This window comes from Ictidomys tridecemlineatus, chromosome 14 (assembly GCF_052094955.1).
Source record: "Ictidomys tridecemlineatus isolate mIctTri1 chromosome 14, mIctTri1.hap1, whole genome shotgun sequence".
Classification (NCBI taxonomy): Eukaryota; Metazoa; Chordata; class Mammalia; order Rodentia; family Sciuridae; genus Ictidomys; species Ictidomys tridecemlineatus.
The window spans coordinates 48,086,050-48,113,418 of NC_135490.1; the positions used below are offsets into that span (position 1 = coordinate 48,086,050).

The 27,369-nt window shown below is 36.2% G+C and overlaps 1 long non-coding RNA gene across 2 annotated transcripts; it reads left to right on the top strand.

Moving 5' to 3' along the window:
- Positions 1–65: 65 nt before the first annotated feature.
- LOC144370608 (uncharacterized) lies at positions 66–27,369 on the top strand. Of its 2 annotated transcripts, none has more exons than XR_013430518.1 (5): positions 66–164; positions 895–974; positions 1,882–1,937; positions 4,555–4,633; positions 27,281–27,369. It is a non-coding gene; the product is annotated as an uncharacterized LOC144370608 (long non-coding RNA). The 2 variants fall into 2 exon arrangements; XR_013430517.1 differs by lacking the exon at positions 27,281–27,369 and adding an exon at positions 4,743–6,132.

A 27,369-nucleotide genomic window follows, 5' to 3' on the forward strand; every position in this document is an offset into this window, starting at 1 on the left:
ATCGCCTTCCTGTGGGGCTTCTCGCGCCGCTGCTTGGCGCGAGCTGCTCCTGCACTTGCTTCAATGTCTCAACTGCTGTTACACAGACGGGCTCCATGACACCGGAGCCATGTTACTTCTTGTGGTGCTTCTCACAGGACTTGGTGGGCTGCACGCAGGCCGCAGTGAGTGCACACACTTGTCCCCCTCTCCCAGCCTGGGCTTCTGAGTGTGGACTGTGTTCATTTAGCTGGGGGGGGGTGTCTCCCTTCCCATCCCAGATCCAGGCAGGAGGTGTGGCTCCATGATCTCCCACGCGATTTCTCCTTGCCACTTGCTTCTACCAAAAAGTGAAACCAGAAAGGCTGCCTCTGGTGGAGAATACTTTCACTTCTCTGGGACAGCGTTCTTATGTGCAAAATGGACAAAACTGTGCCTCCCTCACCCACCTTCCCATACAAAATTCTGCTAATCACCATGAAGAAACTCAATGATTTTCTGGTTTGGAAATTGCAGATTATTCCTATATCTGGTAATCTACATGCTTTCCTGCAAATGACCTCCCTTTTTTAATTAGTTTGTTTTCTCATTTCTGCTCCTGTCACAACACTAATTTGGTACTAAGTACTTTAGCTAGCTGTCAAACTGCTGAATTGTGTGTGTGTGTGTGTGTGTGTGTGTGTGTGTGTGTGTGTGTGTGTGAGAGAGAGAGAGAGAGAGAGAGAGAGAGAATAAAACTTGAGATATTGACAAGAAAGGGTTTAGAAATTTGGAGATAAAAAGGACTAGAAAAATGGTAAAAAGGAAGAGATGTGTAGATTATTTAATGTAGAGAAAGAAATGCAGAAATAGACTTAGGAATAAATAATGTAAAATCACAGGTACTAAAATAAAATCACTTCTTTTTATTTTTAGAGTCGCACAAAAGCTTTCTTCACACCACTGTTCCTGAAAGGATTTCATCAACAGATGCAAAACACGATCGAGAAAATAGAGTAATTGCGGATTATATAATTATTATATCATATTATTATATATGCAAATTTTTAAAATATTTTAGTTACACATTAGGATGCATTTGACATAACTATAAAAGCATGGAATATAATTTTCTTGAATTATAAGAGGTCTCAGTAATAGATAAAGTATTTCTACTTTTCCTTCCCTCTCCTCTTTCTCCTGTTCCCTTCCCTCAATTCTACTGACCTGGGAATAATATTTTTAAACCTTAGATTATGTTAAGTTGCCTTTTTAATGTGACACCACTGCTGCAGGAGGCAGAGATGACAGCTTAGAATAGGTTCACAGCAGAACATTTCAATGTGTGTGAATATGCATGAGACTTTATTTCTTTGAAGATGAAGGACTTTAGGGATAAGAATCCAAAAATATGGAAATTAAGTGGATAACAAAACTGAATTTCCCCCAAGACAGGATTAAGGTAATGTGAGTGAAGTGAATCATGAAATTTGTCTTTGGCATGGGTGAACTGGTGGATTCTAAGTCAAAAGATAACAGTTGACATCAGGTAAGTGTTCACCCAGAAATGTAATGATGCAAAATAATGGGTCCTTTATTACTGGTTCAGACTCCTGAAGCCTCAGATATACACATAGGGAAGCAAATAAAATGGTTACATATTATTGTTAATTCTGTCAATCTTTTAAAATATAAGTACTAGAGTAGGGGGGATAGGAAGGGGAACAGAATATAATAGACATTATGACTGATGTATGTACATTCCATGTATGTATTATATGTCAAAATACATTCTGCTGTTATGTATGACTAAAAAAAATAAAAATAAATCGTATGGTAAAAAAATATAAGTACTAAAAAGTACATAGTTTAACACATATTATTTATAAATCTAACTGAAATTTTTGGATACTCTTGTTATAGATTGCTTATATCATTACAATAGAAGGAAAACCATATTTTGTTCATCTTAAAAAGCAGTAAGTAATTATTTCATCTTTTCAAATTTTAATTCTTTGTTTTCTTGATTGTAAAACTTAGTTATGATTAGAATCATTTTAATTCAAATATATAGATACCTATTGTAAATTGGGTATTGAGCAAAGTACTAGGCAGAAAAAAGAATAAAATATGATACATAGTCAAATGTATAGTTCAAGGAGATACATTAATAGAGAAAAAATTTTATTATAGTATTTTATTATGATAAATGTATAAGTCGTAATGTTTGGAAATCAAAGAAATCTTATTAGAAAGAGGAAAGAGATAACTTGTGCATTGAGAGAAGATATATAGCTATATATATATATATATATATATATATATATATATATATGAAGAATAGCAATAGGAATGGGGTGCGGCAGTGGTGCTGGCATTCCATAAAGAGAGAAAATCATTTTCAAAATAAGTACATGTGAGACAGAGTAGTGGTGTTGTTGTTTTTGATATGCAAAAAGTCAATGTGAATTACTAAATAATAAATTTTTCTGAAGGATAGAGGTAACAGATTCTGAAAAATAAGGTTGGAGTCTGTTTGAGGATATTGGGAGACAAAAATAGCTTTACTCATGTACTTGTATAGTCCAATTGAGTCTTATAGGGGTGAAATACCAAAGGTAGGGTGACTGATAACATAACTAATAGTTTAGGTGAGTGATGATGGTGCATCACCAATTATAGCACTGCAAAAAAATATTCAGTGAACCTCAAGACAGATTTGATAGAACGATTGAGAAACAGTGGGGAACCTCAGATATAATTTAGTTGTTGCTCAAGTAAATGGATAGCTTATGATGTAACCAAATGAGGGATATGAACAGAGGATATGAACAAGGGAGATATTTGTATGAGGAAAGAGTGAGCTTTAGTGCTTATAACATATCCAAGTGGATTTTTCCTACTGGACAGATAAATATAGGCATAGGGATATAGATTTACCAGTAAGTGATAATTTGGCTATATTGAAATTTTTGATGAGAGTTATGTCTATGAACAGATTAGAGGCTAAAGTCTAAGCCCAGAGAAAGACCAATATTTCTGTGAAAGGTAGAAAAAAAATGTAGCTAACATAGAAGATGAAACTGGAGCAGCCAGTGAAGTAGGAAGAGAAGCAGAAGAATGAAGTGAATGTAAATTAAATGATTGGACTGAGTGGTCCTGATTTTCAAATAGAAGTCAGAAGTTGAATATGGCAGTGCATTTTAAATCTTTTGGATTTGACCTATACATGGCTATGAATATTTTACAGAGAAGTTTCAGGGTGACTAATAATTGACAAAGTGGAGTATATGTGTTAGACTACTGATTTAGTCAGCTTTTCACTGTTGTAACCAAAAGACATGACAAGGACAATTTTAAGGAGGAGACGTTTATTAGGGGGTTCACATGTCAGAGGTCTCAGTAATACACAATTGGCTCTATTCTGGTGGGGGGAGGGCGTGCTGAGGTGAGGCAGAACATAAAGGCAGAAGACTGTGGGGAAGAAAAACAGGTCAGACACGACAATTAGGAAGGGGGAGGAGGAGATAGATAGATAGATAGATAGATATGGGGAGAATGCTATACTCACCATGGACAAATTATATATACTAAAGCCATTAACCCAAAAACCTACCACCGTCCTGGCACACCCTACCTACCTACAGTTAACACACAGTTAATCCCTATTATGGCATTATTCCACTGATTGAGTGTAAGAATCTCATAACCCAATCATTTCACCTCGAAGATTTCTTGCATTGTCTCATACATGAGCTTTTTGGGGACACCTCACATCCAAACCATAACAATTATTCTTTTGATAAAATTTGTTAAGAATTGAAAAATATAGGGCAAAGGGCCAAGGGAGAGTTATTTAGGATGGTAATGACTTGAAAATGCCATATTCAACTTCTGACAATAGAAGTTTTTTTTAAAGATAGAGTGAGAGAGGGAGAGAGAATTTTTCAATATTTGTTTTTTAGTTATTGGTGGACACAACATCTTTGTTTTGTATGTGGTGCTGAGAATTGAACCCAGGCCACACGCATGCCAGGCGAGCGCGCTACCACTTGAGCCACATCCTCAGCACCTAAAGAACTGCTTTAAATAAAAAGAAGTAATCCTCTGGAAGTGAAGGAGTGAGGACTGGCACATGGAGTGTTTCTGGAATGATTGATAGGAGTGGTGTTGAGTTTTTGAATGATTACTGAGAGGAATAAAAGAAAATTTAACCAATATCTAAATGAATTTTGTGCATAGCTAAGCTTAGTTTATATGAATTTGTAGTGAAAGAAAACAAATCTTTTAAAATGCTACATTTCAATTTTGAGATTCAAGAGTAACATATGAAATCAATGAATGATAAAGACATAGATTCGAAAGTTCTATGCTAGAAATGGGGCCTACATGATTTTTATTTTATATGTTTAGTGATTTGTTTTTTCATGGACTTGCATTTTAGTATTATAACTCTAGTTGGAAATATTTGGAGAACAGTCTATAAACAGTTGATTGGTCATACTTTGAATTCCTCAACCCATAGACAATTTGCGTATGAAGAGTATGTTTTCTACTTTTTCTGTTTCATTTGAGCTTGTTTTTATTTTTGCCTAGATCGTTTTTATCTCCATCATCTCTTATTTATTCTTATGACAAAAATGGCACCGAACATTCTGAGCCTTTGTTAGCTCAGGTAAGTCTTAGGATTTTTTAATATGAATAAATATAAATGTCATACTGGGAAGTAAATTTTAAAAATGAATTTATCCACTTGTTTTACTTTATGTATTTTTGTTTTTCAGATGAACTGCAATTATAATGGATATGTTGCAGGTTTTATAAATTCTCTTGTGACACTCAACACTTGTTCAGGACTCAGGTTGTTCATAATTTAAAGATATTCAATTTGCCACTCTTTCAATTACAAATTAATTCTTCATATATGTTTTCTCACTCTATAATCACTTTTATATTTCAATTCCCTAAGGATGAATCAGAATAACTAATAAAACCACATTGGGACCCTAGCAGCTTTGCTTCCTGATGAGAGGCTTTGTTGATACCAAAAGGATCTGCTGCTTATTGACTTTGATGAGTCTGGAGTTTAGGGAGTGTTGATCTCTCCATAACTTTTTTAGTTTGCCCAAATTCCATTTTTGTCCTTTTAAAATTTTTTAAAAATTCTAATTTGTTATATATGATAGCAGAATATATTACAATTCATATCACACATATAGAGCACAATTTTTCATATCTCTGGTTGTACACAAAGTATATTCTCACCATTCATGTCTTCTTACATGTACTTAGGGTCATGATGTCCATCTCATTCCAAAATCTTTTCTACCCCCATTCCCCCTCCCTTCTCCTCCCACCCCTTTGCCCTATCTAGAATTTGTCTAATCTTCCCATGCCCCACCTCCCAACCTCACTATGAATTATTCTCCTTATATCAGAGAAAACATTTGGCTTTTGGTTTTTTCGGATTGGCTAAAACTTCACTTAGCATTATATTCTCTAACTCCATCCATTTACCTGCAAATGCCTTGATTTTATTCTCTTTTATTTCTGAGTAATATTCCATTGTGTATATATGCTAAATTTTCTTTATCCATTCATCTACTGAAGGGCATCTAGGTTGGTTCCACAGTTTACCTATTGTGAATTGTGCTGCTATAAACATTGATGTGGCTGTATACTTCTCTAAGATTTCATCTCACTCCAGTCAGAATGGCAGCTATTAAGAATACAAACAACAATAAGTGTTGAGGAGGATGTGGGGGAAAAGGCACACTTGTGCATTGCTGGTGGAACTGCAAAATGGTGCCACCAATATGGAAAACAGTATGGAGATTCCTTGGAAAACTGGGAATAGAACCACCTTTGACCCAGCTATATCCCACTCCTCAGTCTATACCTATTTCTTAATTTTCTACAATAATTGCCAATTGTACAACGCCTTAGACCAATAGACAGTTTGGCTCTGCATGCAATCATTTTTAGACATGTAGTACCTTCAGTTCAGCACACATGAACATTAGGTATCAGAGTTAGTGTTTCAGAGAAAAGGGACACAAGACTAACAGACCCTGCAGATATGCTCTGAAAATCTACACACTAGAAAGGGGGTCCCTTGCCTGTGTAAGAACACAAATCCATGCCACTATGTGCTTTTGGTAAAATGATTAAAAAATATTTGTAACAGAAAGCAAAATACATTGTGATATAGTAGTCTGTTTCTGATATGAAACCTCAAAGACCAAAGGAATAAAGTTGAAAAACAAAGGTAACATTTAAATCTTAAAAAAAAAAAATCGAAAAACAAATCTGGCCAAAATTTCTCATTAGAATTATAGTTTTGGTAGAATAATTTCAGACTTTCTTTGAATTATTTTAACATTCAGGGGAATAATACAATTCAAAGATGTTTCATATGGAATCGAACCAACCAATTGATGCTCTATCAGGATTTATACACATGATTTATGAAGAAAAAAGTAATCAAATTAATATTCCTCACTCAGGAAAAAGAGTCATTTATGCTGAGTCTGATATATCACCGCATGAAGGAAAAAAAAGCTATACCCATGTTAACTCTTTTATTTCCACTTATTTCATATAATTTTGTTACGAAGTGCTTTCAGAGCTGAATTTGTGACTTGCAAATGTTATCATTATTTTACTTTTCATGAAGGACCTGCATGACTGTTAAAATTATTAGAGAATGAATTTGTGTTCATTGGTATGCTTGAAAAAAGGGAGATGTGAATATAGGACTAAAAACATTAATTTTCATACATGGGATTATACATAAGTAATATAAAATATGCTGTTTCTCCCATTATAGATAATTTAGATAAAAACATAAGTCTTTGTTTCAAGAGAATTCAAAATGGAAAATTTTTGTGATTTACATAAGGTACATGTAAAACAAAGTGATGAATTTTTCCTCCACAGAGACCTATAAACTTGCCACAAATAACACAACAGGCTGTAGTGAACTGCCACTGATGGTAAACTTTAGTAATTTTTTTCTAAACTAAAAGTAGTTTCTTAAAAATTGGTAGTAGAAAATGTGCCCACATAAATGTTTAGTAGGATAATTATGACAAGAATAAGAAAAATAGTTCTCTAGATTATAGACCTACATTTTCATTTTAATTATTAGGAAAGTAAGATGCCTAGATATATAGCTTGGAAAGTCTAACTGAAAACTCTTGCTATCACAACACTTTTTGAACTGTAATCCTCTGAATAGTACATAAATTTTCTATTTGTAAACTGGGCCTGACATTATAGTTGGCAGTTACACATTATTATCTCTGGATATAATTTCAGTGCAATGTAAAGTTTCATAAGTTTCTCAAGACTCATGTTGTGTGTTTTTGAGAAAAATGAATATGCCTCATCATTATTCTCTCGGTATCTTTAATTGCATATTGTTGTGGATAAAAATTTGGTATATACTATTTTATACATTATTATTTTCAAATTATTTGACATTTATCTTTAAGTTCAGTGATACTGTGAAAAATTTCACCCATTTATTTTTCATTTTTAATTAATCCATTTTAAAAAATATATGTAAGCAGTTTTTGTTAATCTACTTTGTATATATAGATAGAATCTGTTACTTTTGCAAGATAAGCATCTTATTTCCTGAAGCTTGTTGGCTACTTTTTTTTATTGGGTCTTTTAGTTATACATGACAATACGATTCATTTTGATATAAGTATAAAAGCATGAAATATAATTTGTTCTGATTCAGTTCCCAGGGCTTCCCTTTTTCCTCCCCTCCCCCCTTCTTATGTTCCCTTCCCTTTTTTCTACTGATCTGTTATTTCGAATTGGGTGTTTTTTTGTTTTTGTTTTTTGTTTTTTTTTGCACTGTGGATTGAACAGAGGGGGCACTCGAACACTGAGCCATATCCCCATCATTATTTTGTATTTTATTTGGAGACAGGGTCTCACTGAGTTTCTTAGTGCCTTGCTTTTGCTGAGGCTGGCTTTGAACTTGTAATCTTCCTGCCTCAGCCTCTGGAGTCTTAGGGCTCCCAGCACTCTTTTTAAAAATAATTGGCTACTTTTCTTTTGTCAGAGGATTATACCCTCCAGGAACAGATATGTTACAACTCCCTCAAAACTCTCAACCCCTACCTAATAGTAATATTTAACTGCATTAGTCTAATTGGAAGGGAAGTCTACACAACAAATATGCCACTTCTTTCAAGCAAAGGGAGAAAACAAGTTATCATCTGTTTTCTTCTTAGTTCTAGATATATTAAAAAAAGAAAAACAGATGAACAAAATCCTCATATTGAGAATTCATGACTATACTTCAAATCTTATATAGATTTATATTTTGATTATATATTAATCCATGAGGTTACATTTTTCCAAGATTGGTAAGAACTGAGGGCATCTGATGGAAGAAAATTGTATTTTTTTTCTTGAAAATAAAAGAATATTTTTTTTAAAATAGTTGTTGCTTGACCTTGAGAGAAGCTGGCCAAGGAATCCCAGGTGAATTTCTGGCCCATAACTGATGACATTGATGATTAAAAAAAATGCAGCTTTTAAGAAGGATACCTCATGATTCCTACAGATTAGTATCAGCAATATATGAACTCATAATCCATAAGGAAATAATTAACCTTGAAAAGTGGTTAGCAAAACAAAAACAATGGATTTATTTTTTTTTTTTAATACCAGGGATTGAATCCAGAGGCATTTAACCACTGAGCCACATCACAAACCCTATTTTTATTTTTTATTTTGAGACAGAATATTTCTAGGTAAGATTAGAGCCTTGCTAAATTGCTAAAACTTGCCTTGACTTATGATCCACCTACCTCAGCCTCTCATGCTGCTGGGATTACATGCGTGAACCACCATGCCCAACAAAATAGTTGATTCAGATCCACAAAACAATCAGATATTAAAAAATTGAAGATACAGTTTATCAAATCTTTTCTTTCCCTATCTCTCCTATCTCCCTATCAATCCACTTCCTCTGTTTTACTGAAGTCTGTTTTATTTCTATAGGATTCCATCACTTTCTCTCCCTTTGTTTGTTCTAGCTTTAACAAATGAGAGAAAACATTTGAGCTGGGATCTTGCCACAAACCTATAATCCCAGCACCTTGGGAGGCTGAGACAGGAGGATTTTGAGTTCAAAGCCAGCCTTAGCTATGGTGAGGTGCTAAGCAGCTCAGTGAGACGCTGTGTCTTAATAAAACAAAATAGAGCTGGGGATGTGGCTCAGTGGTCGAGTGCCCCTGAGTGCAATCCCTGGTACCAAAGAAAGAAAGAAAGAAAGAAAATGAAAACATTTGACCCTTGAGTTCTGCGTCTGGCTTATTTCATTTAGCATGTTGTTTCATCCATTTACTAGAAGATGCCATAAATTTCTTTCTTTATGACAGAATAAAACTCCACATTTTCTTTCTTTTCTGTTGCTGACAGAAGCCTCTGTGTGGTGTAGCTCATGGGCTTTTTATCTGTCATTTATGAAGATGGAATGTCAGCTGTGGTTGTCTGAGCTCCCATGCAGGTTGTGTTGGGTGCTTGGTCAGGGCTAACACTCCCTGGGAGTGATGAGCTCTCAGCTCTGGTGCTTCTTATTCCCCTTGTCTCCTGTGATGGGGAGGGGGTTCAGTAACTTTCAGATAGTAGTTATCTCTGCAAGTTTCTTTTAGACTGATAATTGAGATATGCCATCTCAGAGGTATTCCTGCTGGTTTTATTTGTTGCTGACTGAAGGTGGGGAGGAGCTGTATTGATTTAATTTCTTCTAGGGTTGCTGGCTAGCTGTGGTCACTGCAAAATGGTTGCCATGCACATCATAGCTTTCAGAACCCAATTTGAGTTAAGCTGCTTGATCTTCTTCACTGTATTTGCTTATCCTATCATGTTTTAACTTGATCTGCTTTTCTTTTGAACTGTTGTTAAGGGAGTTAGCTTAATGTGCTTTTCTTCTTCTTCTTTCTTTCTTTGTTATTGTAATCAAGTGGGGTTGAGAGTCATCAGTAGAATCCCTCTTGTTTCTGTGTACTGGCCTTTCCTGGATGCTTGGTTAGTCTAGACTAAGGTAGTTTGGCCTCTCCCTGAATACTCAGTCTTCACCAAGGAACCCAGAATTGAAGTAAAATGAAGAGTCAGACAGCACTGTGACTGTGGAGTTGTGGGGAATGAGTCTAAGATTTTAATCCTGGGGTGCAGTCAAAGTGCAAGAGTGGGAGCTAAGAGAAATGGAGAGGTTCCATGGAAGGTGGGGGAAAGATAGGCAGCTGCCCAGCTTCTGGAACAGGATTCCTATAGGATCTCCAGCTCTGTGGTCCATGGTCAGTTGTTTTTGCAACTTGTCCAACCCAAGCCCAGGTTTGTCCCAACTCTGTAGTTGATGTGTTGTTCAAAATGAATTGGGGAAGGGGATCTAGAAAGGGTAGTCTGTGCCTACAAACCTCTCCCTGGAGAAAGGGTAGTCCAAATACCTCATCCACAATCATTGTCTTGTGGTCAGGAACTCAAGAACTCTATCCCCAGGCTCCTGAGTTCTGCTTATGACCAGGAATGTGGCAATTTTGTGTCACACACTGAAGTCCATGGCCTGCTGAGATCAGCTCAGCATTGGTTATGTCCAAAGTCCATATTTCTATGGTTCTTACTGCTGAGGTATTATAGTGGCCTAAGACCACTCTAATTGGCCACATGTGATGCCAACCATAATAGCCATAATTAACCATAACCATGTGTTAGTATGTTTATAGTATGTGTTCTCTTACTGCAGTGGATTTATGCTAGAAAGTATTATCAAAAAGGATTATCATCATCATCATCAGAAGAAGAAGAAGACGATTCATGTCTTTTGGGAATTAAGCTTCTTAATAACCCATGATCAGAGAAAAGAGTAGAAACTAGAAAAAATATGTGTTCAGTATTAATCTCAATTTCATAAGCTCAGTTAAAGCCTTCGCTGGCCATTAAGTGAATACTTGGAAAATATGAATAGTGAGAATAAATAATCAAGACATTTATGTCAAGACAGTATAAAGAAAAGAACAAGTTAAACAAAAAAAAGTAGAATACAGGAAATAAGGTTAGGGAGCACAAGTTATGGATATAGAAAAAAGAGAAATCATTTGAAATCTGAAGCTTGGTACAGTAGAAAACTAATAAAATTGATAAATTTGTGGTGATATTAGTCAAGAAATTCATCCTTTTCTATTAAAAAAATATAAGAGTGTACCCTTTTCCCCACATCCTTGCCAGCACTTGTTGTTGTTTTACTTCATAATGGCTGCCAATCTTACTGGAGTGAGATGGTATCTTAGAGTGGTTTTGATTTGCATTTCTCTGACTGCTAAAGATGGTGAACATTTTTTCATGTACTTGTTGATTGATTGTATGTCCTCCTCTGAGAAGTGTCTGTTCAGGTCTTTGGCCCATTTGTTGATTGGGTTATTTGTTATCTTATTGTTTAATTTTTTGAGTTCTTTGTATACTCTGGATATTAGGGCTCTATCTGAAGTGTGAGGATTAAAAATTTGTTTCCATGATGTAGGCTCCCTATTTACCTCTCTTATTGTTTCAGTTTAAGTAAGTCCCATTTGTTGATTCTTGTTATAAACTCTTGAGCTATGGGTGTCCTATTAAAGAATTTGGAGCCCGACCCCACAATATGTAGATCGGAGCCAACTTTTTCTTCTATCAGGCGCACAGTCTCTGATTTGATATTTAGCTTTTTGATCCACCTTGAGTTAACTTTTGTGCATGGCAAGAGGAGGAGATTCAGTTTCATTTTGTTGCATATGGATTTCCAGTTTTCCTAACACTATTTGTTGAAGATGCTATCCTTCCTCCATTGCATGCTTTTAGCCCCTTTTTCAAATATAAGAAAGTTGTACTTTTGTGGATTGGTTTCTGTGTCCTCTATTCTGTACCATTGGTCCACCTGCCTGTTTTGGTACCAGTACCACGCTGTTTTTGTTACTATTGCTTTGTAGTACAGTTTGAACTCTGGTATCGCTATAGCTCCAGATTCACACTTCCTGCTTAGAATTGCTTTTGCTATTCTGAGTCTTTTGTTTTTCCATATGAATCTCATGATTGCTTTATCTATTTCTACAAGAAATGCCGTTGGGATTTTGATTGGTCAGGTGTCTCTAGTTTTCCCCGAGTCTTTATGCAGGCTCGCTTTGATAATCCCTCCCCCAGAAAGTCTAGGAGAGATTTTATGTGAATTTCCTGCTGTATGGGAAATGAGCTGAGTAGCACACACCTGTTTTATTTTTGCAATCTGTGGGAGAGTGGTGGTGGTTACTTAAGCTCTCCAAGATGGTGGCCGCTGGTTTCTTGGTGGAGTTTTCGTTGTGGGGGATAGAACTGTACCGCTTCCTTCCCCATCTGAAATCCCGAACTCAGCCCAGGGCTCAGTGGGGGCTCAGCCAGCAGAATTCCACAGAATCCGCAGCCACGTTTCTCCCTGCTTGCTGGTCATTTCTGGGTGGTGCCCCACTGTCTCTTGTCTGTAACTCTTATCTTCTATACCATTGTATAATATAAAATCTGGTATTTTGATGCTTCCTGCTTTACTTGCTGAAGATTGCTTTGGCTATTCTGGGTCTCTTATATTCCAAATGAATTTCATGACTGCTTTTTCTGTTTCTCTGAAGAATGTCATCAGAACCTCAATAGTAATTGCATTAAATGTGTATAGATAGTACTTTTGGTAGCATGGCCATTTTGACCATATTAATTCTGCCTATTCAAAATCATGGGAGATCTTTCCATCTTCTAAGGTCTTCTTGGATTTTTTTCTTTAGTGTTCTGTAGTTTTTATTGTAGAGGTTTTTTCACCTCTTTTGTTAGATTGATTCCCAAATATTTTATTTTCTTTGAGGCTATTGCGAATGGGATAATTTTCCATCATGTGATTCATCACTGATATATTGGAATGGAATGATTTATGAGTGTTAATTTTATATCCTGATACATTGCTGAATTCATTTTGAGTTCTAGAAGTTTTCTGGTGGAGATTTATGGTCTTCTACATGTAGGGAATTATATAGTCAGCAAATAAGGATAAGTTGAGTTTTTCTTTTCCTCTTTCTTCTAATTGCTCTGATAAGTTTTTCAGTACTGTGTTGAACAGAAGTGGTGAAAGAGGATCTTCCTGTCTTGTTCCAGTTTGCAGAGGAAATGCTTCCAATTTTTCTCCTTCTAGAATGGTGTTTGCCTTGGGTTTATTATATATAGCTTTTACCATGTTGAGGTATGGTCCTATCATACCTAATTTTTCTGGTGTTTTGGTCATGAATGGATGCTGTAGTTTGTCAAATGCTTTTCCTGCATCTATTTATTGAATCATGTAATTCTTGTTATTAAGTCTATTGATGTTTACATTTATTGATTTCTGTATGTTGAACCAACCTTGCATGCTTGAGATGAACCCCATTTGAGTATGGTGCACTATCTTCTTAATATATTTTTGTATGCAATGTGCCAGTATTTTATTAAGAATTTTTGTATCTATGTTCATTGGGGATATTGGTCTGAAGTTTTCTTTCCTGATGCATCTTTATCTGGTTTTTTGGTATCAGGGTGATCAAATGAATTTGGGAGTGTTCATTCCTTTTCCATTTCATGGAATAATTTGAGTAGGATTGGTGGTAGTTCTCTTTAAAGGTCAGGTAGAATTTAGGTGAGAATCCCTCTGGTCCTAGGCCTTTGTTTGCTGGTAGGGTTTAATGAATGTTCAATTTCATTGCTTAAAATTGATCTGTTTAAATTTCTTATGTCCTCCTGATTCAATTTGTGTAGGTCATATGTCTCTAAAAATTTGCTTTTGTCTTCCAAGGTTTTCTAATTTATTAGAGTATACATTTTCAAAATAGTCTGATTATTTTTGTTATTTCAGTGGTGTCTTTTTCATTATAAATTTCAGTAAGTTTTCTCTCACATTATTAGGTTGGTTAAGGTTTTACCAATTTTATATATTTTTCCAAAGATATAACATTTTGTTTTATTATTTTTTTTCAGTTTTCTTTATTTCTACTCTGATTTCATTATTTCCTGTCTTCTACTGCTTTTGGTGTTGATTAGTTATACTTTTTCTATATCTTTGAGATATAATGTTAGGTTATTTATTTGGTGACTTTCTATTCTTTTAGTGAATGAGCTCAATACAATGAACTTTCCTCTTTGACTTGCCTTCATAGTGTCCCAGATATTTTTATATACTATATCGATATACTCATTTATATTTAAGTAAAATTCCATCCCTGATTTCTTCTTCTATTCACTGGTCATTCAATATGGTGTTATTTTGTCTGCAGGTATTGTAGGTTCTATTGTTCATTTTATTGTTGATTTCAGATTCCAATCCATATGACCTGATAATAATGAAGGTATTATCTCTCTCTCTCTCTCTCTCTCTCTCTCTCTCTCTCTCTCTCTCTCTCTCTCTCTTCTCTCTCTCTCTCTCTCTACTTTCTAAGAGTTTCTTTGTGGCCTAAGATATGGTCTATTTCATGGGGATCCATGTGTTACTTAGAAGGTATTAAGTCACTGATGGATGAAATTTTCTATATGTGTCTGTTATGTTTTGTCTAAATTATTAATTGTATTTTGAGGTTCTATAGCTTCTTCTTTTTTTTTTTTTAGTTTTTCTTTAAAGAATCTATCCAGTGGTGAGGGAGTTTTGTTAAAGTCATCCAGTTTTATTGTGTTGTTGTCTATTTGATACTTGAAATTGAGAACATTTTGTTTGATATATGTAGAATCTCCATTGTTTGGGGCATAAATATTTACAATTGTTATGTCTGGTTGATGTATAATTCCCTGAAGCAGTATAAAATGTCTTTCTTAGTCTCTTCTGTTTAACTTTGGCTTGAAGTCCACTTTATCTGATATGAGGATAATAAACCCTGTTTGTTTACAAAATCCGTGTGAATGATATGTTCTTCCCATCATTTTAGCTTCAGTCTGGATGTCATTATCTATGGAGATGAGTCTTTTGGAGACAGCATATTGTTGCATCTCATTTTTTAATCCAATCTGCTAGACTATGTCTTTTGATTGATGTGTTTGGGCCATTTATATTCAATATATTTATTGAGAAATTATTTTTATTCTATGTCATTTTGAGTTATTTTTGGTTTTTAGTTTGAATTAGTTTCTTCTTTGATTGACTATTCTACTGTACTTCCTCCCAGTGGTGGTTTTCACTTTTATGTTTAATTTCTTCATGTAATATTTTATTAGGTATGTTTTGTAATGCAGGCTTTCTAATTGTGAATTCTTTTAACTTTTGTTTATCACAGAAGGTTTTTATTGCTTCATCAATTCTATAGCTTAATTTTGCTTGGTGTAATATTCTTGGCTGGCATTCATTTTCATTGAGAGATTGGGTATATATTATCCCAAGATGACCTCTTAGATTTGAGGTCTTGGAATAATATGTACCAATTTCATTCCTTATACCATCTGTTACTTAGCAGATCAGTTTAACTATGTACATTCTAAACACCTTTCTTTGACATTTCTTTCAGTGTGTGTCAGTGGATTCTGTTATTAGAGCATCTTGATTTGTTTGGGATGATTTGTTCTTTTGCTTTTTCATGTTGTTTGTGTGTCTACCCATCTACAAATGTGGACTTCACATAGTAGTGTTTCTGCCTTGTGGACTTATAGTGTCCCCGATAGTTTCCAGCACCTCACCATTTAGGGTGGGTACAAATAATAGCAACAACCAATGCAAACGATATACAACATTAAACCAAATAGTTCCTGCTATGACATCTACAATGTTAATTGTCACAATGAACAGGAATAACATGATCAGTTATTGCCTGAAATAAAACAGTAAATTTGCAAAACAGTTTACAATTTCAAATGGTGGATAGGGAGAGATTAGAAGTGATGTAGGTTGTAATGTTTATGAGGCAGAAGGAGAGAAGATAGAAGTAAAAAATTAAACCTAGAATGAAAGAATAGTAGAGATTGTTAGCAGAAAAAAAGAAAATAAGAGAATCAAGGGAAACAGATTAGTGAGAAAAAAATATACATAAGTTAAAATTTTAAAAATTAAAAATAAAAATAAAATAATCAAACATCCTTGTCTTCAAAATACTGGTCAATGGAAAATAACTGGCTTCAAATAGGCTAGAAATGAGAAAAAAAAACCAAATATGCATATGTACGAAGGTCCATGAATCATTAAGATCATAATTAAACAGAGAAAAGAGAAATAGGAAAAAAAGGATCTCAATGAAAAATTAAGGAATTTTTGTTTTTGGAGTTCAGAATATTATCAGCTTCCCTTCTCAACAGTGTTACATGGGCTTGTCTGGAATTTGAAGCTTGCCTCCACCATTGGGGGCAGGGGTTGCTGGAGTGAGAGAGGTAATCTCAAAGGTGAAACTCCTGGAGGTGGTTTAGGCTTAGGTAGGCTCCAGGCACTTTGATGAATGCCAGTTGGTCTGGAGATTTTAAATAAGTGCACCTCTAGGACCCAGAAATTGCTGGTCCACCCTGGAAGACTGCACCATAGGGATCTCCCCTAGGTTCCACTGATATGGTGAAGGAGTGAATTCTTAGGCCTCTCTGTTATCTGTGAATCTCATGTTTCTTGGTCGCTGGTTCAGTCTTCAGACTCAATTTCTTCTGTCCCTGCTCTTTCCAATTCCCAGCCAGGCATGCCTCTCCCAGCCTTTCCTACAAGCAGCCATATTGGAGTGGAAGGGCAAAAGCAAGTGGGTTTCCACAACCAGTATTCTATGTAAACCCCTTTCCATGTTTGATTTTTCTCCTGGTTACATAAATACACTGTATGTTCTGCAGTGTGATTTTGCCAGGCTTTTATTTCAGACTGAACTCAGGTTTGCTAGGAATTGGCTCCCGTATTTGCTGGCCCCAATTCCTTGACTGCAAAATGGTTCTTTCCTGTGTCCTCTGCACACAGTTGGGAGAGATGCAGGTTCTTTCCTGCACAAGGATATTGTGCATCATGCCTTTCAGTTCAGTTGGGCTGTGTCTTTGATCTCTAAACTCTTCATATCCAGACATGATTCAGGCTTCCTAAAAATGTGGATTCCTTTAATTCTCCCTTATCCCCTCACTTTGCTTGTGGAGGGACTGCTCTGGCTATTGCTTCCCACTGTGGCAGTGGACGTGGCACTGGAGGTTTCTTCTTTATTTAATTATATCCAACCTCCTGAGTCCCTAATATTCTTTATGCTGAGTATTAAATTACAATAAAGTTCTCTGGCCCATATTTTGTTTACCCACCTTGTTGAGAAGCTGCCTATCTGTTTTTTGGGTTTCACACCATGGAGCAACCACCTTGTTACACCTTGAAACCCGCATTGGATGTGTTTTATTTATTTTTTCTTGTCTGATTGCTCTTGCTTGTATTTCCAACACTATGTTGAAGAGAACTGGTGAATGTGAATATCTCTGCCTTGTATCTGATATCAGAGGAAAAGCTTTCAGTTTTTGTCATTGATTATGATGTTACTTGTGGGTTTTTCAAAAGTTGTCAGTGGAGGCTGAAGTGGTGTCTCCAGCTACTGCTACTTTTAAAATCTAGGATTGGATGGGTTATGATAGAACTGGAAGGCACTATATCTGTGAAACTATTGATCCTGAATTTAGCTGAAATTACTGGAATAAACTTCTACTTTAGAGGCAAAATGCTGCTGGTTGGGCAAGGCTAACAAAAGCAACAGTATATGAGAAGAAAAGAATCTCTTCCTTCCAACTGTCAATAATTTGGTGACAAAAACATAGAAAACATAATCTTCAGTATCTTTGTCTCATGATCTATAGAGTATAGAGGGTGAATTTGGAATCTGCTTTGCTCTCTTTTCTAGTGCTTGTACTAATTTTATGTATCTTATATATTTTTTTCCTCGAGATTCCTTGGGATCTTAGCTAATTTGTATTTTTTACCAATCAAAAGTGAACAATATTGTCTTTTTTTTTTTTTTGGAGAGTAGAAGAAATGGAGTGTGCAACGTTTGGTAAAAAAATATTTCCTCTATTCTATTTCTTTCTTAAGTAATTTTAATCAGAAGCTGGGATGGGAAAAGAGGGCTTGCATGGGTTCAACAGCTTTCCAGAATATGAAATAACTCTCCTTTGAGGGTAGCCTGAAATGTTCAATGCATTAATGAAATCTTGGAGTAGAATTACACAAGATGTGAATACAATGAGGCAAGGATGATTGAGACCCATTTTAGAAGCTGCCTATCGGAGAAGGAATGTAAAACTGATTATTAAAATGAAATATTAAAGTAATGCCAATGTGATGTTTGAGGTCATTGGATTTGCTGGGATCACTTGGGTTGTCAGCAATTAATAGTATTTTGAAATTAAATTTAATTATTGTTTTGACTCATTCATTACCATTGGGTGGCCAGCACCTCACCCTGGAACTCTTGCCTGCTCAGAGGAATGAAACCTCTGAAGAACTTAAAGTCTAAAATAATTAGTAAAGAACAAAAGACAGAGTCAGAATTAAAGTTTTAAAGGATGGAGTACTTGATAGGTTCAGCCCACACAGGAACTGGAGCTGGACAACTAAAAAATGGTTCCTGTGGCTTATTTAAGACAGTACATCAAAGGCAGGGATATTATTTTAGGGGCAGAGTCTTGCTTAGTGATGTCTGGCAGTCAGCATATTGATTGGCATCTTGGCAGGTCATACCCATCTCTGAGAGGCTGTGGGATGCAGCAGGTCACCCCATCTCCCATGCTGTGTGGGACCTGGGGCAGGGCTGAATAGGACTTACAATGTAGCTGGGTGGTCTTGTCCAGAGGAAATTTCCACTGGACATTCCCAGACACAAGATTCTCCTATTCACTTGACTTTGGTGCCAGTGTAGTCCACACATAGCCCATGGATGGCTCTCAACAATTCAGGTTGAATAAGTCTACCTGAAAAGTTTATATAACCCTACTATAACTTACATCTACAAAGGGGCCTTGAATACATTGATAAGTTTAACAATGAGCTTTAAATATACTAATTTTTCATTATAGTTAATATTGCTTTATTGTATAACATCATAGCTCTTAATAAAAGTTTTTTTTTCTTCATGTTTTTATTATTCAGAGGGTTTATCCTGGGAGTCTTCTGCTGTCTCTATTTAGTTGAGAAAGATGACATATGTATTTGTCAGCTCCAGCTGCCAAAATGAGATACCACAAACTGGGGGCTTAGATAACGTTTATTTTCTTAGGGTTCTGGAGGCTAGAAATACAAGGTCAAGTGCCACTGGCTTGTAGATGGCCGCTTTCTTGTCCTATCCTCATATGGCCTTTCTGCTGGGCACAAGGAAGAAGGTGGAGAGAGGGGTGGAGAGAGTGAGGAAATAAAGGAGGTGGGGCAGGGTGAGATCTACTGTTTCTTTCCCTTTTTATTAAAACACCAGCCCTATTGGGCTTTTATGACCTTATTTAACCTTAGTAATCTCCTTAAAGGACCTTTCTACAAATGCAGTCACACTGGAGATTAGGGCTTTGACATAGGAACTTGCAGGGACTCTATTGGGTCCATAACAGCACAACTATCAGAATGGTATGATCAAAAACTAAAAGACACATGACCCTTGGCCAAAGCAGCCAACATGTCTGAGGGCAAGTTAAGGGAGACTTCTCCAATCTAGTGTCTGTTCATTCTGGCTTCTTGGAAACAGTGGAGGAATTAACTTGGCCTTGTCCAAAACTCTCTTCCTCCACAGGCTAGATCCATATGTGCCACAGTGTCTGTAGCTGTGGATCCGCCACCTTGAATCTCCACTTTTGCACCAGTTGCAACAATTCCTTAATTTCTCCAGAGCTTTTGCTTCAAATATAGTCTCCATCAGTTCACCTGCTGTGAGGTTTCCCTCCAAGGCCACACGCTGCAAAGTGCCTGCAGGTGTTGTTGCTTAGGACTCTGGACTGCAGGCTCCCTCTCCCCTCTGACTTGCACTGCAGCAGTTTAGAAATGGAAACAGTAGGGTGATAGTCTTGGTTTCATTTTTAGAATGCCAGGAAATCTGCACAATGATGACTTGAAATGCACTTTTCTTCATGGAGGGTCTAGGGCTCTTTGGGCATTGCCCTATACTTTTATCCTGTGTTCAGTCACTCACTAGACAAATTCTTACTGAGCACTGGCTACGTGTCAGGCATGGCGATAGCTTATGGGGACACAGCAATGACCTAAACAGATATAATCCCTGTTCTTTGAGAATTTATAAATTGTGGAATGTGGGGCATTTCTTTCTTTCTTTTTTGTTCTGAGACTAATATTTCTCATCTCAAGGTAAGGCTATTAGGAGGAAGATTTTTTAGTGTTGGAATGAACCTCTAAGACTGATATTTTCCCTTTTGATTACTGAAATGATCTGATCTTTTAAAAAGCTTGGAAAATTCAAAGAGACATATATAAAATTAAAAATCACTCATAATATACATAGGCAATGTTAATTCTTTGGTATGCTTAGACTTTTGCTGTTATTTATGTATACATACAGATAAGCGCACACACACATACATTCTGTTAAAACAATTTGGTGTCCTTTATATTCTGACTTGAAATTGCATTTTTTCTTAATATTACTTTAAAAAATTTATATTTTCCATGTCATTGAATAATATTATGCCTGCTAATGGCTGCTTGGTAATCTGTCATATAGATACATCATACTATTTATCTCTCTTGTTTCAAAGCCTCTATTTTTCCATTTTCATTATTATAAATCAGTGGAAATGCATTTTTCTAATTGCTTCCTTGAAATAAATTCATAGATGCTGAATTGTTGGATCAAGTAAGTGCCTTTTGGATATATTTTGCAAAATTTCCATCTAGGAAGCTCGTGTCAATTTACATGCCTGTTAGCTCTGTACAGGAGTAGTAGTTTTTCTGAATCTTCACTGATATGGATATGCATATTTTTATAAACCCTTGCCGATTTCATGGGTGTAAATTTGTGTTTCTTTAATTAAAAATCGTAAGCATTTGATGAACTTCTTTGTAAGTGTTCTTTAGCTATTTGGGTGCCTCAAGTCTTATTTACAATTTTTTAAATTTTTATATTATTTTTTTTCTATATAAGTTTGTCAGAGCATTAGATCTCAAAGGTATTCAAGCATTCTTTTACATGTTGCAAAGATCTTTCCTACTTTGTTTTGTGCCTCTTATATACATATATTACAGATTAAAAATATAGACTTTTTTGGGGGGGTACTAGGGATTGAACTCAGGGGCACTCAACCACTGAGCAACATCCCCAGCTATTTTGTATTTTATTTAGAGACAGGATCTCACTGAGTTGCTTAGAGCCTTGCTTTTGCTGAGACTGGCTTTGAACTCTCAATCCTCCTGCTTCAGCCTCCTGAGCTGCTGGGATTATAGTCAGACACCACTGCACCAGTTTATATGGGGAACTTTTAATCCTTTTTCACTTGTTTGTTTATTCATTCTGCCATTAAAGCCACAATATCTGTCTTCTGGTTTTTCTTGTGTTAGTTCTAGATTCATTTTCCCTCTACTTCTTTATTCTGTTTCTCTGCATTCTAAAAATTGTCTCAGTCTTGACTTCTATACAGATCTGCAGTGTTGATTCCGGTATTGAACTGCAGTCAACGAACTTCAGAATTAGACTATGATATTTTTAATTTCCTTATTGTGTGAACTTGGACAGTGAAAATCTCATCTCATCTCAATCAATCCTCTCATTTTTTTAAAAGACCCTCATTAATCATCTCATTGTTTAGCTTTTACCTTCAATTCATGTTTTTCTGAATTAAATGATTGAAAAGAAATGCACAATTTGTAATTTACTTCTGTTTATTGTAGCAAATGTTTTGTGAAGCGGCTTTGTCAATCCTCTGAGGGTTTTTCAAAAATTATCATTGGATAGAGACTCTAGCTCAGTGGTGGAGCCCTTGCTTAGCATGTGCAAGGTCCTGGATTCTACCCCCAGCACTGCTAAAATAAGAATAAATAAATAAATAAATAAATAAATAAATAAATAAATAAATAAATAAATTCTCCTTTATATGGAGTGATGTTTTTAAATAGGTGCCACTCATTCCTGGCAGAATAGACATTTATTATGGCCTGCCTCGTGTCCCTGCTTCATGTGGATTGGCCTTGCATGCTTTCATGGTTCATCTGATTCCTTTTTAGGATCTTGAGGTGCAGTTTCAACTCCAGGACTGGATTAAAGACAATTTCAGTAGTCCAGCACCCCCAGTAGGAGACCAGAAACCTGGGGCCTTGGGCAGTTCAGCAGAGCAGTTTTATCTTTCTCTGTGGGTGAAGCCTTCCTCCAGGGACTGGTTTTCTCTTCCTACTTTTTTCATTAGCCTATCTTTCCTATTAGGTACATGGTAGGATACACCCAGCATCCTTCTGGTGATAATAAGGGACGATGCATCACCATGGTAAGATCCCCCCTCACTAGAGGGAATCTAACACATGTATTTTTCTCTTTGGTTTGTCTGCATTTAACTGTGACTTCATAACAAAGCTGTGCTGCAGCTTTTCCAGGGCTTATGTCCAGAGCCTTCAATAATGGAATCTTAAAGGGGATCTGCCAGGACATCCTCCTCTTCCATTCCATGAGAAGAAGCCCCTCTTTTTTCAACAGCCAGTCACTCTGTGGACATCCCAGTGAGTTAAACCCTTGGCCCTTGTTGTCCTTTCTCTGATTGGCTCCTCTTTACCCTGAACAAGTAGAAATACCTCAAAGTGGTGGCCTGTGGAAATCACTCTTCTATAATTATCAGTCTGCTCCAGGTTTTCCCTTTTTCTTGAAGTCCTTGGCTTATTTTAACTGGTTTCTGGAAGAGGTATAATTAGATGCCTATAATGAAATAAGATGGTGGCAGACTTATCTAGGAAATCAGGAATGGATCCTAAAGCTTATTTGAGATAACACCTCTCCTGCCAGCCTCACAACTGTGATTTGAGGATGAAAGGAGATGATAAATGTGAAAGGACTTTGAAGACTGCTTGAAGCATTATGCAAATATAAACTTGCTTTGTTATCTCTACATTTTATAATACCAGAAATCAGTAGCCTTGTTGGAAGCAAATTTGAGTTTCGATTTTTTTTTTTTGAGGAATGTGTGATAATGGAAGATGGTTATTTAGGTGAAGCACAAAGCCATTCTATTTTTATGTGTTTTGTCCCCTTCTTTCACAGAAATACATCTGAAATAGAGGTTTGTCTTGTTCTTTATCCCCCCAAAGAGAAGGTGGCCTGAATTTCTACTTTAGACACTTCTTTTGAGTGCCAAGAGATTGTTTCAACAAAAGAAACTAATCTTCAAATAGGTCTGACCCTGTGCAATGCCTAGGATGGGGGCAAAGGCTTTAATTAAAATGGAAGAGTTGGTAATTTCTGGCCTATTTGGGCAGCTTAAAGTTGATGCAGTTTGAGCGAAAGTAATGACTTTTGCTTAAAATACAAATATTAATGCAGGAAAGAGCCTGGGATCGACTCTGTGCAATTGGAAAAGAATGTTATTTCTTTTTCATGCTTCTCCCTTAAAGTAATGGTCCTTTTTCTTTCTTGAAACTTTGTGATTCATACATTTAACATGTGAGGTACTTTTTCTCCTCAAATTTCTCTTTATATGACAATTTGTTTATCTTTTTGAACTTTGGAAAGCAGTGCAAATTTTAAGTATTAATAAATCTTTGAAAAAGTAATAAGGATTTGTTATTTTTCTTGTCTGTTTGAATGACACAGAGCCAGTTTTGAATGCATGTCTTCCTCCAGCCTTTCTGGGTGTATTCTGGGAGAGCAGTGGCTTCCATGTCCTGGTGTGTCTGTACATACACAGAGGCCAAAAGTAACCACATGGTGACAGCACAGATATTTACTGTGGCATTTGTAGGTACCAAACTGCAGTTTTAAAGTTGAATTTGAATATATTGCCCTTGGGTTATGAAGGCTCATCTAATACTAACTATTGCAATGAGAAAAATATGCATTTTGATTTTTAATAAGCTATTAAAAAGAGTAGATGGAAATGTCATCAATTATGCCAGTACATGTTAAAAACATTCCAGATCAGTGATGCTTTTTAGTAATTATAATAATTGTGAGAAAAAGTGTACTTAATGTGGAAATAATCATGACTTGAACATTGTAAAGGTATCGTTATTATGCTTATATTACAGGCAAATTTGTTATAGAAATACAATACGAAAACCGTGCTCCCTCTAACCTAATAAATCTTTTTTCTTTTCCTTTTCCACTTCTTATTGATATATTTATAGTTGTACATAATTATAATCATAATATATGCACAGTGTGAGTATAACATTTATTATGTAGAAAGTGTTTTTTCCCCCATTTCTTTGCTGACCATAAGGATATTCTATGGTAACTTTAATAAGTTTGTTATTCCATACGCAGATGTCCCCCAAGTTTTTTTTTTCCTTCAGGTTTAGGTAATGCTACAGTGAACATCTTTGCTCCAATTTAAATTTAGATTTTTTTTTTGGTAGGGAATTTTTTTTTTTTTAGAATGAATTGAAAGTAGTGAGATTATTGTGCCAAATTTCAAGGAATTTCTGGTAGACAAGGGGTAGAGAAGAGCCAGTTGGAGGCAGACATTGGAAGTGACTTGGAGATTCTTCCAGGGAAAATATGATGCCAAAAGAAGGGAGTAGACTCAATAGTAGTGCTGCAGGTTCACGTTGACAGCCCCAGGCTGGAGTGTGCTCAAGAACAATCTGATGGGAATCTCTTTCCCTTTGTCAACCAATACAAATTGGAAGCAGCTTTAGATTGGGATTAGTCTACCCGGGAAGGTGACTTCTAACTCTCAGCGCTGAGTGGTGGTCTATCCACAGGATTTGTTCTTCTTGTTGGAAGTCAGGGTTGCCTTCTGGACAGAGAAGGCATTGCATTTGGCTCAGGCAACCTGGAGGAAGGAATGAGGGGGGAAAATATGCTCAAGCAGAGGAGACACTCTAATGACTGTAGAGTCAGGAGGTATTTGCCAAAGCTCTGTCACTCTTCATCTATAACCTGAGACAGGATTCCCACCTGTATTGTGATTAAACCTTCTTTCACCAACATCAGAGGTGGGGAGCTAAAGGAGTAAAACAGTCCCCAAGTGATCGAAATTGCTAATAAGCCTCACATCCCAACCTCTCTTATCACTAATGGCTTCACAGAAGAACATGCCATTTATTTGCCTTTTCTTTTCAGATAATGGGCTTTTAAGAGTTTTTTAAAACTGGAATTAAGTAACTCTGTGAACTTTGCCATTGCTAGAAAGTCTTTTGAAAACAAGGGGAACGGAATACTTTAGAAAAGCGAAAAATACCAGTCACAAAACAGGTTGCATTATGAGATTTCCCATTTTGCCATAATTTTATTCCCTAGAAATCCAGGGCTTTAAGTAGATTGATGATACAGGAACTGCAATGAGAGGTTTTTCAGTGATAACAAATGCAAAATTGAAAATCTACTTCGGCCACATTTGAGCTCACCACTTTATCTTTTCACCAATTACCATCTGTGTGCACTTTTTCACCACCCCAGACTGTGTCCATATTCAGCATTTTTCAGGTTTTTAAAATATTTCTTTTCATTCTTTTGAATGCAGCAGCATTTCTAGTATTGCTACAACCTCCACAAAACCCAACAAAATGGTAGAAAACATACAAATTTTAATAATCAGCATGTTCTTTTTTTTAAAGCTAGTCTGTACTATGTCAAACTCAAAACTTGCAGAAGATGAGAAATAATGTTGAATCCTCTGACATCCATCCACACAGATCTTATTTCTCTGTCCTATCAATTTTTTTTTCAGGCAAAAAAGAAAGACTCCAAATAATCTGGATTACAACCTACTAGGAATGTTGAAATGGCCACAAGTGTTGACAACATATTTCAAATCACACTTTAGTACTTTTATACATCTCTAAAAACTTCTCATTCGATTAGCCCTTTTAAAGGCCTTAAAAGTTCCAGGGACTGTTTAGAGAAGCCTTCTTGCTTAAAGCAGAATAAAGGAATTAAAAAAGTGATAAATGAGGAAAGCCAGGCACAAAGGATTTACAATGTATCCTGTAAACAAGATGCAACTTACTGTGTGTTCTCTAAAAATCGCTCTGCCTTTGTGGCTAATCCATAAAAGTAAACCATCATGCCAGAGATTGGATAGAACTCAAGTGTAAATAAAGGCAAAGTGGAACAAAGACCTTGAAAAGAAGAATATAAAGAAAAGGGAAAGGGGATTGGAATTAGCTAGAAATGGATTCAATGTTTGGAATTGATGTAGTCAACAGTAAGAAATGATTAGCATAATGCAAATCACAATTTTTTAGATATACTGTCTGATTTGATTCTCATAGCAACCCTAAAAATATTATTGTATTCATTTTGTACCTGGAAAAAATCTCTTTGGATTATAAACACTTTCCAGTCAATGATTGGTCCAGCATACACAGCTAGAGAGTGGTAGAGCTGAAACTGGGATTTTGAACTTCTGGAGTACTTTTTTATTGCTATTTCACTCTGCCATCCTGCCTCAGGGAGAATTTTCAAGTGAGAACTGCAGTGTTCTTCAAAATGATGAAAGGTGGGCTTTCAGTTAAGCAAAGGAATAGGGGAAAGATGAAACTGAGCAAGGATTAGTTTCTCCATGACAATCTTGGACCAGTTAGCACAGCTAGAAATCCACAATCCCATGAGTCCCTGAGAGGTGGGTGTTCATTTGTTCACCTGCTTCTGCTTGCTCCCAGGAATCTTGGGCTCTGACCAGTTCCCAGACATGCGTACAATATCTTTTATTTGCTCATGATAGGCCTCAGAGGGTTATTCTTGATAGCTGGTTAATGAGATAAGACTTTGGTTTGGGAGAACCAGAAGAAAGGGCTTTTGGGGGTGGGGGCATTACTGTGCCTATCAGGCACCCATGGAAGCCTCAGCCCTGAGCCCTTAGGGTAGGACAGCCAGAGTGAGTGAGAAAATCCCTTTGCCTCGTTTCATTATAATTAATCCTTGTTATTTTTTCCTCTGCTTACCTGTTTTACTTTTGAAGAAAATTAAATACATTATTCACTCAAGGCTAAACAATCTCAATGCTTTTACCTTTCTTCCTTAGTGTGTTTTTAGTTATCCTGAAATTATATTTGTTTTATGACTTCAGGCAAGTCACTTAATCTATCTGAAACTGTATCCTACATAACTCACAAGAGCATGCCGAAATGTTCTCTGCTGAAAGTACCTCTTTGCATTTGTGGTCACTGGCTATGTTTCAAAGAATTTAAAATTCCTTCTCTTTTATAATATCTCTTTCTTCCTTTACTTACCAGAGTCGAAAACATGCAAGCAAAGTCGGACTGTATTACATGCTTCACCCCAGGGACGGTGGTGTCCTGCCAAGAGACTCCGGCCAGAAAAT